The sequence below is a fragment of the Procambarus clarkii genome, chromosome 26, assembly GCF_040958095.1.
Source record: "Procambarus clarkii isolate CNS0578487 chromosome 26, FALCON_Pclarkii_2.0, whole genome shotgun sequence".
In the NCBI taxonomy this organism is placed as follows: domain Eukaryota; kingdom Metazoa; phylum Arthropoda; class Malacostraca; order Decapoda; family Cambaridae; genus Procambarus; species Procambarus clarkii.
This window is the reverse complement of record NC_091175.1, coordinates 45957035-45969359: the sequence shown is the minus strand read 5'-3', so window position 1 is coordinate 45969359 and position 12325 is coordinate 45957035. Positions and strand designations below refer to the sequence as shown.

General features: G+C 38.3%; 1 protein-coding gene across 1 annotated transcript in view; it reads right to left on the bottom strand.

The window, feature by feature from the left end:
• LOC138368788 (tripartite motif-containing protein 5-like) overlaps positions 1 to 11622 on the bottom strand; it is a 73841-nt gene extending 62219 nt beyond the window's left edge. The window contains exon 1 of the mRNA XM_069331484.1: positions 11430 to 11622. The gene's annotated coding sequence lies outside the window, so the exon portion shown is untranslated. The remainder of the gene's footprint in view (positions 1 to 11429) is intronic.
• Positions 11623 to 12325: the final 703 nt, after the last annotated feature.

Genomic DNA, 12325 nt, shown 5'->3' with positions numbered 1-12325 from the left:
GGATCATTAACATTTAGGGATCCAGTATACTAATATAAATTACTGATCTCATACTAGTTAATCATTACTAACCCTGATAATATTTTATTCCATAATTAGGAGTACATTCAGGAGTTAGATAATATTTACGGCAGTAGAATACTTGCCAAACACAATTAATTCCTTTGTGTTCATTTAATTTCTTATACACATAATTACACAAGTGTATATTATATAAAATACCAAAAAACCCAAAAACACAGCACAATTATTTGCACATTACTGCACCATAATATAATCTTTGCCAACCTTAGGTAGGTAGCAATTTAGGCTGTGATTGTGTTGAATCTGGCACAAGCACAGACTAAATATAGTTGTAGTTTTTCAAGTAGAAATTCTCACGACTAGGCTTGAGCTAGTTAGTGACACATATATTATTCATTTGTGCTGACCCTATCAAGGGTGGGATTAACCATTTATTGTGTAATTATTTTATTGCATATTTCTATGTATGTTTTTGAGTGTTACTGTAAGTCAACCACCCATCCGAGGCTGATTTAGAAGAGCTAAGCTGAGGAACACCTGTAGTGAGACCAAGGTACCACTCAAATCTTAGTTGCTTATTATTAGGTAGGTAGCTAACCTCTAAATGAGGTAAATTACAACCAGCCTCAAGAAATATCAGGCTGTCAATACTTATACCTGCTCTGCATCAAGGAGCAGACTATAGCTATACCACTAGCTACATAAGCCCTATCAGGCTGTCATTACTTATACCTGCTCTACATCAAGGAGCAGACACCATAGCTATACCACTAGCTACATAAGCCCTATCAGGCTGTCAATAATTATACCTGCTCTGCATCAAGGAGCAGACTATAGCTATACCACTAGCTACATAAGCCCTATCAGGCTCAATTTACCGCAAGAATGAATCCTTTAGAAAGGAATGCAAGATTCTTGACAGCTCTTCAACGTCCCTTAGGAAAACTGCTTATGAAATGTCATTTCTGTGTCGAAACTGACCCAGGTGACGTCTATAGACTAGCAAGTTACATAAGGTACGCCATCCAAAAATATGATCATGTAAAGACTGTAATCGAGTCCCACAGGAATTTACTCCAAGTCGGTCATACTGTCTCAGACCACTTACGTCTGACAGAATCTGATCTCGATAACTATGAACATTCTGTTCAAACCAGGTTAGACCGATATAAGGAGGTGCTTGCGAGACAAGATATTCCCGAGTGGGTGGATCAGATCATTAATAGACCTGTATCCAAGTTAACACTCAGTTCAGATGAAATACCTGAACTACCTCAAGACGAGGAGAATCCTCTAATCAATGCTGATCACTATACAGGATCAACAACTGAAGTTCAACCTTCATTTTCTAACCTCTCATCTAATACCGCTTCATGTGATGATTTGTTTACAGAGTCTGATCAAATTTCAGACCACTCTTCTCAATGTTCCTTGGATTCTATAAGTTCAATACATAAGGCTACTGAATTAACAAGCCTATCACCAGAATCCAGAGAAATAAGTGAAGCTGCAGATGAAACAAGTGAAGCTGCAATAATCAGTGAATCTGAACCAGAAAATGATAAAGCTAATGCTGCAGCAGCAGTCAAAGCTGTAATCAAAGCTGAGGCTAAACAAGAAGCCTTAAGCAACACAAGTAATGGTCACAATTGCTCATAACAGCCTTCTAAAGTAAGTGCTAACAATGAGAAGACTATTATAAACCTTGTGCACCAATTATTAAATTTATCTTCACCAGAGCAATCAGTTGACTCTTTACAAGCCTTTAGTTTCCAGCTTGAGTCACTGATAAATTCTTTCAGTAAAGAGGTGGATCACCCAACTACTGAGTGGATGACTAAAATTATCATCCAGAGAAAATTGTCTGGTGACACACTTAATAAACTATATGTATGCCAGAATGGTAATACCCTGTCAATGCAGGATATATTTACAGGTTTGCATAATATGAGCAATCATACAGCAGACCAAGCAATTAATGCTAAATCTGAATGCACCAAAACTGTACCTACATCAGTTTCCTTGCCTGAAACTCCTAAAGTGACACTGTCACTAGGTAACAAAGGTGCTAATAACCCATGTAACCAGAATCAGTCAAATACTGATTCATCAGTGAGACCTAAGAGTCCCACAGGTGCTCCTAAGAGACCTAATAGTCCAAAGAGCACTGCTAATAACTCCACAGGTGCTCCTAAGAGACCTAATAGTCCAAAGAGCACTCCCAAGAACCTGTTAATGGTTCCCCAGAGTACACCAAGTACTCCCAAGAGAATAAATAACAAGCAAATGCAAACAGCAAAACCATCACAACCTGCAAATACTGTTTTACCTAAAACGGTAACCCCTAAACGAACTATAGGATGGGGAATGTGCTTGTTTTGCAATCAAAAACATTCTCTGTACAAATGTACTAATTATCCTAATAGAGACACAAGAGTCAGACGACTCAAACAGTTACATAAATGTACTAGGTGTCTCAAACCACATAATGTTAACAGCTGTGACACCCCACTGAACACCTGCAATAGGTGTAGAAGGGGCAAGCATCATGCTGCACTGTGCAAATTAGTTAGGACTAATTATGTCAATCCTAGAATAGGACGTAGAGAATCTACACCAGTAGAGTGCTGCAAGGTGCGAGATGTGTACAGCGTAACTACACAAGCATCTCAAGTGGATGCTGCCCTGCCTACTGTCCAACTTCAAGTGAAGAACAGAGGAACCAAGATCACCATACGTGGACTATTTGATCAAGGTTCCCAGAGAACTTTCATTACTCAAAGGGCAGCAGAGGCACTTAATTTACAACCAATAGGACAGGTAAAATTAAACTTGTCAGGGTCCATGATAAATCGAGGAACCCATGAATACACAGTAGTTCAACCGCTTGTACGACTAGGTAGTCATGCCAAGGCTGTCCAAGCCATTGTTGTAGATCAAATACCTTTAGACTTAAATATTAAGGGTCTGGGGTACACAGCCCACTTCCTGCAGGAACGTGAAATTAATTTGGCTGACAACAAGTTAACGTCTGACCGCCTTAACAATGTAGATGTACTAGTAGGAGCCGACTACTATTACCAGTTCATAACTGGACATGTTAAACGATTGGGAATGAATATGCTCCAATCTGCAGGAGGCTACTTACTTACTGGTAAAGTTCTGAATGTGAACAAGCCTAAACCTGCCAATAATAATAAATTAGTCAGCAGTAAATCAATTCTCCAGCAGCAAGCTAAAAGGAAAAACACAGCTGAGTAATAAACTCAGATTGAATGTAGTGCAATTGATACTCGCCGAGATGTTTCATAGCTCTCAGTGAAAACCAATGGTCCGTACTCAAACAAGTACAAGTCACAACGACCAAACCATTGAATTCACTGCAAACCTAGAATTATTCTCGACAAGTAGTAATTGACCACACTCAGTCTTCCTAGTTAAATTGTAATGTTGGGCTAGAGAATCTAGTACCCCCTAGGTAATTAATAATGTTAGGCTAGAGAATCTAGCACTTAATGCCACTGGCATTTCCTGAATTTAGTAATTCTATGAAGTCATCAAGCAACTTCAGTAATTACAAATTCACTAGGACCACTGGTCCACTATACTTGCACTTAAAGGTTTGCCAAGAAAACCTTAATACCATGTTTTCTGCACTAAGAGTTAGTGATAAATACTTGCATTAATTGTTTGAGTTGTTTTTCTTTCGTTTCTGCTTATTTAGTGTAGGAACGTAGCACGAACAAACTTGCAAACTTACTAATATGTAAGCGAATTTACAGAGAACTAATATGTTTAATGCATTATCGTTAAACATTAGCATTGTTAATTAACATGCTTCCTGAGCTTAATATAGCTCACCTTAGAATTAACGTAATAATATGAGTGCTTGTTCCCCATGCGTACGAGCTTAATATTGCTCGCCATGATAATTGAATAATGCAAAACTCCACCTCGTTAATTCGAGTTCACTGAACTCACCCTGTTAGCACTGCTAACGAGCTCACTGTAGCTCACCCTGTCAACACTGTTGACGAGTTCACTGCAACTCACCCTGTTAGCACTGCTAACGAGCTCACTGTAGCTCACCCTGTCAACACTGTTGACGAGTTCACTGTAACTCACCCTGTTAGCACTGCTAACGAGCTCACTGTAGCTCACCCTGTCAACACTGTTGACGAGTTCACTGCAACTCACCCTGTTAGCACTGCTAACGAGCTCACTGTAGCTCACCCTGTCAACACTGTTGACGAGTTCACTGCAACTCACCCTGTTAGCACTGCTAACGAGCTCACTGTAGCTCACCCTGTCATCACTGTTGACGAGTTCACTGCAACTCACCCTGTTAGCACTGCTAACGAGCTCACTGTAGCTCACCCTGTCAACACTGTTGACGAGTTCACTGCAACTCACCCTGTTAGCACTGCTAACGAGCTCACTGTAGCTCACCCTGTCAACACTGTTGACGAGTTCACTGCAACTCACCCTGTTAGCACTGCTAACGAGCTCACTGTAGCTCACCCTGTCAACACTGTTGACGAGTTCAATGTAACTCACCCTGTTAGCACTGCTGACGAGCTCACTGTAGCTCACCCTGTTAACACTGTTAACGAGCTCACTGTAGCTCACCCAGTCAACACTGTTGACGAGTTCAATGTAACTCACCCTGTTAGCACTGCTAACGAGCTCACTGTAGCTCACCATATTCACGAGTTCAATATAGCTCGACCTGTTAATGAGCTCAATACTGCTCACAATCTTAATTCGAGTACTTTGCTCACAATTAGCTTAGTCCCTTACTTAGGTAGGTTAGAAATTCAAACCATTTATTTAGGTAGGCTTAGGGACTTTAGTAGTGTCAACTGAGTACTAGCCTAATCTGTACTCACCATTAATTACAGTTGACTATACTTATAGAGACTGATTTAATAAACTCAAATTCATGTAAAGGTGATTTCGTATTAACCAGTTTACAGTGTCAAGCCTATGAGCTGCCATTTAATTAGCTCATAAGTCAGAATGACTAGGCTGCTAATCTCACTGTCGACTCAGAATTTTCCTTGATTTTAATGAATAAACTTTTCAGTTCTCTACTTTTCTATTATTTTAGCTAGTTAGCAAATTATTTGTACCATCAGTCAGAATGACTACTGCACGGCAGTGCACATTAAATTCAATTTCCTCATTTGAATTTGGGGTGATCGTGATACTGCGTGATGTTATTGTCTAGTAACCCAATAGTTACAAGTCACAGCGACCCTAGACAGTGACCTTACTGTAGTGTCATAGTCTCCTTGATCTTGAAGGACTAATAATACTTTACTGTATAATCATACAATAGTGTTATCAGTTCTTAGGAACTTATTCTGAGTTTGCCTACGATTCAGCAGCTACGTAATACACCATTACATGTCACTGCGACCCTAGTTGTTGAGTTTATTGTGAGCTTTAGAGTGTTCCTGATTACCGATAACTTAATCATTTAATGTTTCAATATTTAACACGTTTCCACTAAGGGAAACTACAAGCCTATTATAGTTCTCAACTAAGAGCAATTCTTTAATTATTGTGTAGGCTATAAGTAACATGTTTCATTTACATGTAATTAGCAAGACTTAAGTTCTTGTAAGTCCTTGATCAATCCGGGACGTTCGTTATGTGTGTACCAACATACTAACATATTAACATACTAATGTACTAATCTTAATATCACTTCGGGATAGGTCATTACAACACAGTACACTACGACCCTAGAATCCTCCCCCCGGAGTTATGTTGGATATTTCCAACACCGAATACAACACTGTTGTATTCTCATTACTTATTACTAACAATACTAATTATTGTAGTAAGTAAAATTAACAACACGTAGAATTCTCATGTACTAATAATTTCATCTGTGCAGTAGGCTAGGAGTCTCACGTCACCTGACGCCAGTATTGCGTCAGATTTCCTTACAGTAAACACATTATATCCAATGTATGTGAGAATTAAACACGATTCTCTATACCTAAGGCATTCTGTATGATAACTAATTGCAGATGAATTGACTTCCAACTAAATGCCGAATAGAGCGTTGGAGTCATAGCGTCTATCTCGTAATAACGTTAACGTCACCAGTGAATGCCATGGGGAGACATTAATTCCTCTCCCTTATATATTCACTATTCTTAAATTGGTAAATAATAATAATTTCCTCCTCTAAATAATAAACCCGTCCAGTCTTCAACATTTCAAGCGTAAATGCGAGAAATATTAATGTTCGTGACAATAATTTGTTTTATGAACGCGGATGCGGCGTGGGTAGAGGAAGGCCAACTCAGTACACGCGGAGAGCCGCTCAGAGGCAGACCTGCGTATTCCGTACTCACAAGGAGACGCCATTGTCCAGCCACTAGGGCAGACGTTATCCATCCTCAGATGAAAGTCGCCACTGTGAGGCGTGAATAACCTTGCAGATAATATCTTCAGCTAGTGCTGGTGTCAAATAAGGAACCTTTTAACCTGGTTCTTGACGACACGTGACCGGCCAGCGAAGCGCGTCACTATCCAGGATAGGTCAAACCGGAGCCTGGGACGCGAAGCACGGCAATCTTAATACTTATACAGTGCCCACAGCTAAGTATATTCCTTTATGTGATGCATCAGGGAAAAGTTTAATGGTAGCTGGGTGATTGTCCGTTATGACGCACGATAACATCTAATAACAGGTGATTAAATTCTGTCACCTGTAACTCTCAATTTCTTGAATATAGATTTAGTAGTTAAATTAGTTACTACTGTACATATTTGTCTTGCAGCACAAGAGAGGAACTCTCCATGCCGCCTTCTCCCATATTAATCCGTCCCTTTCGTCAGCCGACCGAGTCCAGAGAATAAGAGGAACTTCCATGGCTTGTCTAAAGAAATCATCATTAAGCTAAGACTATATTTTCTTTCATGATTCTATTGCAATTTCTTATGTGCAGAATCCCTCAGGATTAATATGTGGTTTACTGTAACTCTCATTGCTATACACATAATCTATGTTTCCATCTATGGTAATGATAGCAGTTTCAATATAATTTTTATAGGATTAGATTATTATTAATTGAATTAGTGAACGAACCACACTAATTCCTGGACGTACTTACCTCCAGTAATAACCCCCCAATGTAGGTGCTTGAGGGTTTGATTCATTTAATAATACAGCCCATTAATTATTTCTATGATCATAAATTCTAGTATTTTTATCCATAGTTACTGGTTTTATCTAGGAATTATTTAATGATCAGAAATTCTCAGTTTCCCTCTTTACTATAAAAGCGGGTGGTCCTTCGTAATTTAATTTACTACATTAATATTTAAATAATCAGATTCAAGCCCCAAATATCCCACAGACGTTCCCTCCATGCTAGATTTTATATTAACCAGGAAGGAGGAAGAGATATTTGATATTCAGTACCTTCCTCCCTTGGGTAAAAGTGACCATGTCTTTTTGGGAATAAACTATGCAATGCGTTATAATCTGGTAGAAAATAAGGAGGTTGAAGCAGTTGAAAAAGCTGACTTCAGGAGAGGACACTATGGCGACCTTAGACATTTTTTTTAGTGAGTATAATTGGACAGACTTGTTGCTAGGCAAGGAAGTAAATGAGATGTATGTCAAGTTTTGTGAAATATATGATAAAGGCACAAAAAAAATTATACCAAAGCAGAGATACACAACTAGGAAACAGGATTGGTTTGACAGAAATTGTGAGAGGGCCAGAGACCAAAAGACACAAAAATGGAATCAATATAGCAAGAGGCCAAACCCCCAAACATACAAGCGATACAAAGATGCGAGAAACAACTACACGTCAGTGAGGAGAGAGGAAGAAAAAAAATTTTGAAAAAGAAATTGTGGACAAATGCAAAACAGAACCAGGTCTATTCTATAAATTCATAAACAACAAATTGCAGGGTAAAGGATAATATTCAGAGGTTGAAAATGGGAAATAGATTCACGGAAAAAGAAAAAGAAATGTGTGAAACATTAAACGAAAAGTTCCAAAGTGTGTTTGTACAAAATGAAATCTTCATGGAACCAGACACAATAAGAATTCCAGAGAACAACAGAGCACATAGAGGTGTCTAGAAACGAAGTGGAAAAAATGCTCAAGGAGCTAAGTAAGAACAAAGCAGTTGGTCCAGATGGAGTTTCACCCTGGGTTCTGAGAGAAGGTGCACCTGAGCTCAGCATTCCACTTCAACTGATTTTTCAGGCATCCCTGTTTACAGGAGTTGTAGCTGATGTGTGGAAAAAAGCTAACATCATTCCAATCTACATAAGTGGCAGCAGGGAAGACCCCCCTCAATTATAGACCTGTATCATTAACAATTGTAATTGTCAAAATATTGGAAAAAATAATTAAAACTAAATGGGTAGAACACCTGGACAAAAACAATATAATATCAGACAGACAGTATGTTTTTCAATCTGGAAGATCCTGTGTAACGAATTTACTCGGTTTCTATGATCGAGCCACAGAGATTTTACAGGAAAGAGATGGTTGGGTTGACTGCATCTATCTGGACCTAAAAAAGGCTTTTGACAGTTTCACATAAGAGGTTGTTCTGGAAATGAATATATTGGAGGGGTGACAGGTAAGCTTCTAACATGGGTGAAAAATTTCCTAACTGATAGAAAAATGAGGGCCGTAATCAAAGGCAATGTGTCGGATTGGAGAAATGTCCCAAGTGGAGTACCATAGGGTTTAGTTCTTGGACCGGTAATGTTTATTGTTTACATAAACGATCTACCAGATGGAATACAGAATTATATGAACATGTTTGCTGATGATGCTAAGATAATAGGAAGAATAAGAAACCTAGATGATTGTCATGCCCTTCAAGAAGATCTGGACAAAATAAGTATATGGAGCAATACTTTGCAAATGGAATTTAACGTGAATAAATGCCATGTTATGGAATGAGGATTTGGAGAACATCGACCCCACACAACCTATAAATTATGTGAGAAATCTTTAAAGAATTCTGACAAAGAAAGGGATCTAGGGGTGGTTCTAGATAGAAAACCATCACCTGAGGACCACATTAAGAACATTGTGCAAGGTGCCTATGCTACACTTTCTAATTTCAAAATTGCTTTTAAATACATGGATGGTGAAATACTAAAGAAATTGTTCACGACTTTTGTAAGACCAAAGCTGGAATATGAGGCAGTTGTATGGTGCCCATAACTTACGAAGCACATCAACAAACTGGAAAAGGTGCAAAGACATGCCACTAAGTGACTCCCAGAAGTAAAGGACAAGAGGGGTCTGTCTAATTACCACAAGCTACACAAGCTTCACAAAGCTTCCTGGCAATACGTTTGTAATGAATAAATATGATATGTTAGGTTAGGCTGACCTAACCTAACCTAACCTAACCTAACCAAACCAAACCTAACCTAACCGACGCTTGGATCGTCGACTTTATTTGGCGTCACCAGCTCTTTATTTTCATCTAATTTCTTAACAAAAATATACTTTTTCAGATTAAAATTATGTTTTCTCGTGTTGTACATTCAGCACCAACATTATAATGAGTAAATATATCATATTTATTCATTACTAACATAAGCTTTCTGAAGCTTTGTGAAGCTTGTGTAGCTTGTGGTAATTAGACGGACCGGACAAGAGCTATGAGGAGAGGTTAGAGGCATTAAATATGAAAAACTAGAAGATAGAAGAAAAAGAGGTGATATGATCACCAAGTACAAAATAGTAACAGGAATCGATAAAATTGACAGGGAAGAATTCCTGAGACTCGGAACTTCAAGAACAAGAGGTCATGGATTTAAACTAACGAAACAAAGCTGCCAGAGAAATATAAGAAAATTCACTTTTGTAAACAGATTGGTAGACAATTGGAATAAATTAGGTGAGGTGGTGGAGGCCAAAACCATCAGTAATTTCAAAGCGTGATATGTATGACAAAGAGTGCTGGGAAGATGGGACACCACGAGCATAGCTCTCATCTTGTAACTACACTTAGGTAATTGCATTTAGGTAATTACAACTCAACTGGTAAGGTAAGTACAGTACTGCAACGTGCCATATCAGTTTATTTCATTTCAATATACATTCTTTGTTATTTAAATTTTTCATAAGGCAAATGTGTACTGGCATATGCATTAATGTGATTGTATTTTTTTTTGGGGGGGGGGGGGGTAGGGGAAAGGGCGTTGCTGGGGCCGAACGGATGGAACGAATTCCACACTGGAATAAATCGGCTATGCCCCATAGCCGAGGACACACTGTATTACTCATTTAATTTCTATATTTACTGTCAACATTTAATGTCATCTAATTTCATGCATTTCTTTGATAAAGTGTTTACTCGTGTCCTTTATGATCTTCGTTATTTGTAAGTGTTGGCCCCATTAACCTTAAATTATAGTATGTTACTCTATGTTCTGATTTGTTAAAAAAAAAATGTTGTGAGGAGCAGTTCACTTGCTTTTCTAAATTACAACTTGTATTTCCATTCTATAATTAATGCAAATAAACTACTGTACTGTTGCTAGAACTTCTGACTCCATAATGTAATAGTCTATGCTTGTCATCCTTAAGTATCATCTTCTTTGTATTAATTTTTTATTTTCCTGGAACACTCTCATTTTGTTAGCTTACTACTCTAATAGTATTAAGTGTTTTACCTCGTCACAACATTAATTAAACAATTTTTATATTATTAATAATTTTTGCCCGAAACGCTTTGCATAATAGTAGCTTCATTAGTATATGTAACTCCTGTCTCTTCATTGAACAATACTCTGATGTTCTTTGTACACACAATCTTTTGAATAAATAATAATAATATTATTATTATTATTTACACACGGAAAATCACACAAAAGTGATATACATCAATGAGAAAATTCACTCGGGCTGTGAGATGAGGCAAACCTGCAATGTTTGCATTACCTCATAGCCTCAGTGGATTGTTCATTGATGTATATCACCTTAGTGTGATTTTCTGTGTATCTGAAGTTGTGCATACAGTGTTGAACTACAGTACTTTATCCTTCACCTGAGTGCTTAGGGGTCTTACATAAAATTTGGACTGGCTTCAGGACTTCCTGTGATATCAGGATATCACAGACTTCCTGTGTTATCAGTAGAAATCCGATTATAAAACTTTTAGGAAGTCAGTGGTGGTACAGTGGTAGAGTATGCGACTGGCAATGCCTTGGTTGTTGGTTTGCAACACCACACAGTCCCAGTGGATTTTCGTATTATTATTATTATAAAAATTATCATATTCGATAGACCAATGTCCACACCCCAACAATGCCATAGGCCTATTTCCACACCCCAACAATTGCATGTTGAGGTGTAAGACAATGGTGGAGCAGAAAGTACTCCAGTACTTACGGTGGATGATGAGAGTGCGAGGAACAAGGTGGTCAGGTGGAGCCAGTGACTCCTTCCTTCAACAGTTTTGTCTCTCCCTCGTGGTATATCCTCAATGTCTTCAGTGGTGTGGCCTCACTACACACTTACACTGCCACAAGTGTCCTGAGAGTACTGTGGGAGGAACAATTTGGCGGGTATTGTGGACACAGGTCTTTAAATCTCAAAATAAATCTCAAAATAAATCTCAAAATAAATCTCAAAATAAACAATACCCAAATTTGTAACAAATTAGATGGCAAATTCCTTGGCATTCTCATTGACCACAAGCTGAATTTCCAGGGACACATTCTAAACATATCAAAAAAAGTTTCAAAAACTGTGGGCATTCTTTCTAAGATCAGATATTATGTACCACGCCCTGCCCTGGTGACTCTCTATTACTCCCTTATCTATCCATATCTCAACTATGGTATTTGTGCTTGGGGCTCTACTACCCAAAATCACTTACGTCCTCTAATTACTCAACACAAAGCTGCTATTAGGACAATATCCAACTCTGGCCCCAGACATCACTCGGTACCCCTACTCAAATCTCTGAATATGTTAGACATTAAGTCACTGCACATTCACTCATGTGTATTATACATATACAAAACGCTAAATTGTAATGCCAATCCTGATCTCAAAAGCTTCATAGAAGGTTGTAACAGAACCCATGAGCACCACACCAGAAATAAATACAGTTTTGATATTCCTAGAGTACGACTTAATCAAACCAGAAATGCTCTACAAATCAAGGGGCCCAGGATGTGGAATGACCTTCCCAACCATGTTAAAGACAGTACCTCTCTCAACCAGTTTAAGTTAAAAACGAAGCTATACCTAATAAATTCCATGTAACCTACCTTACCCTT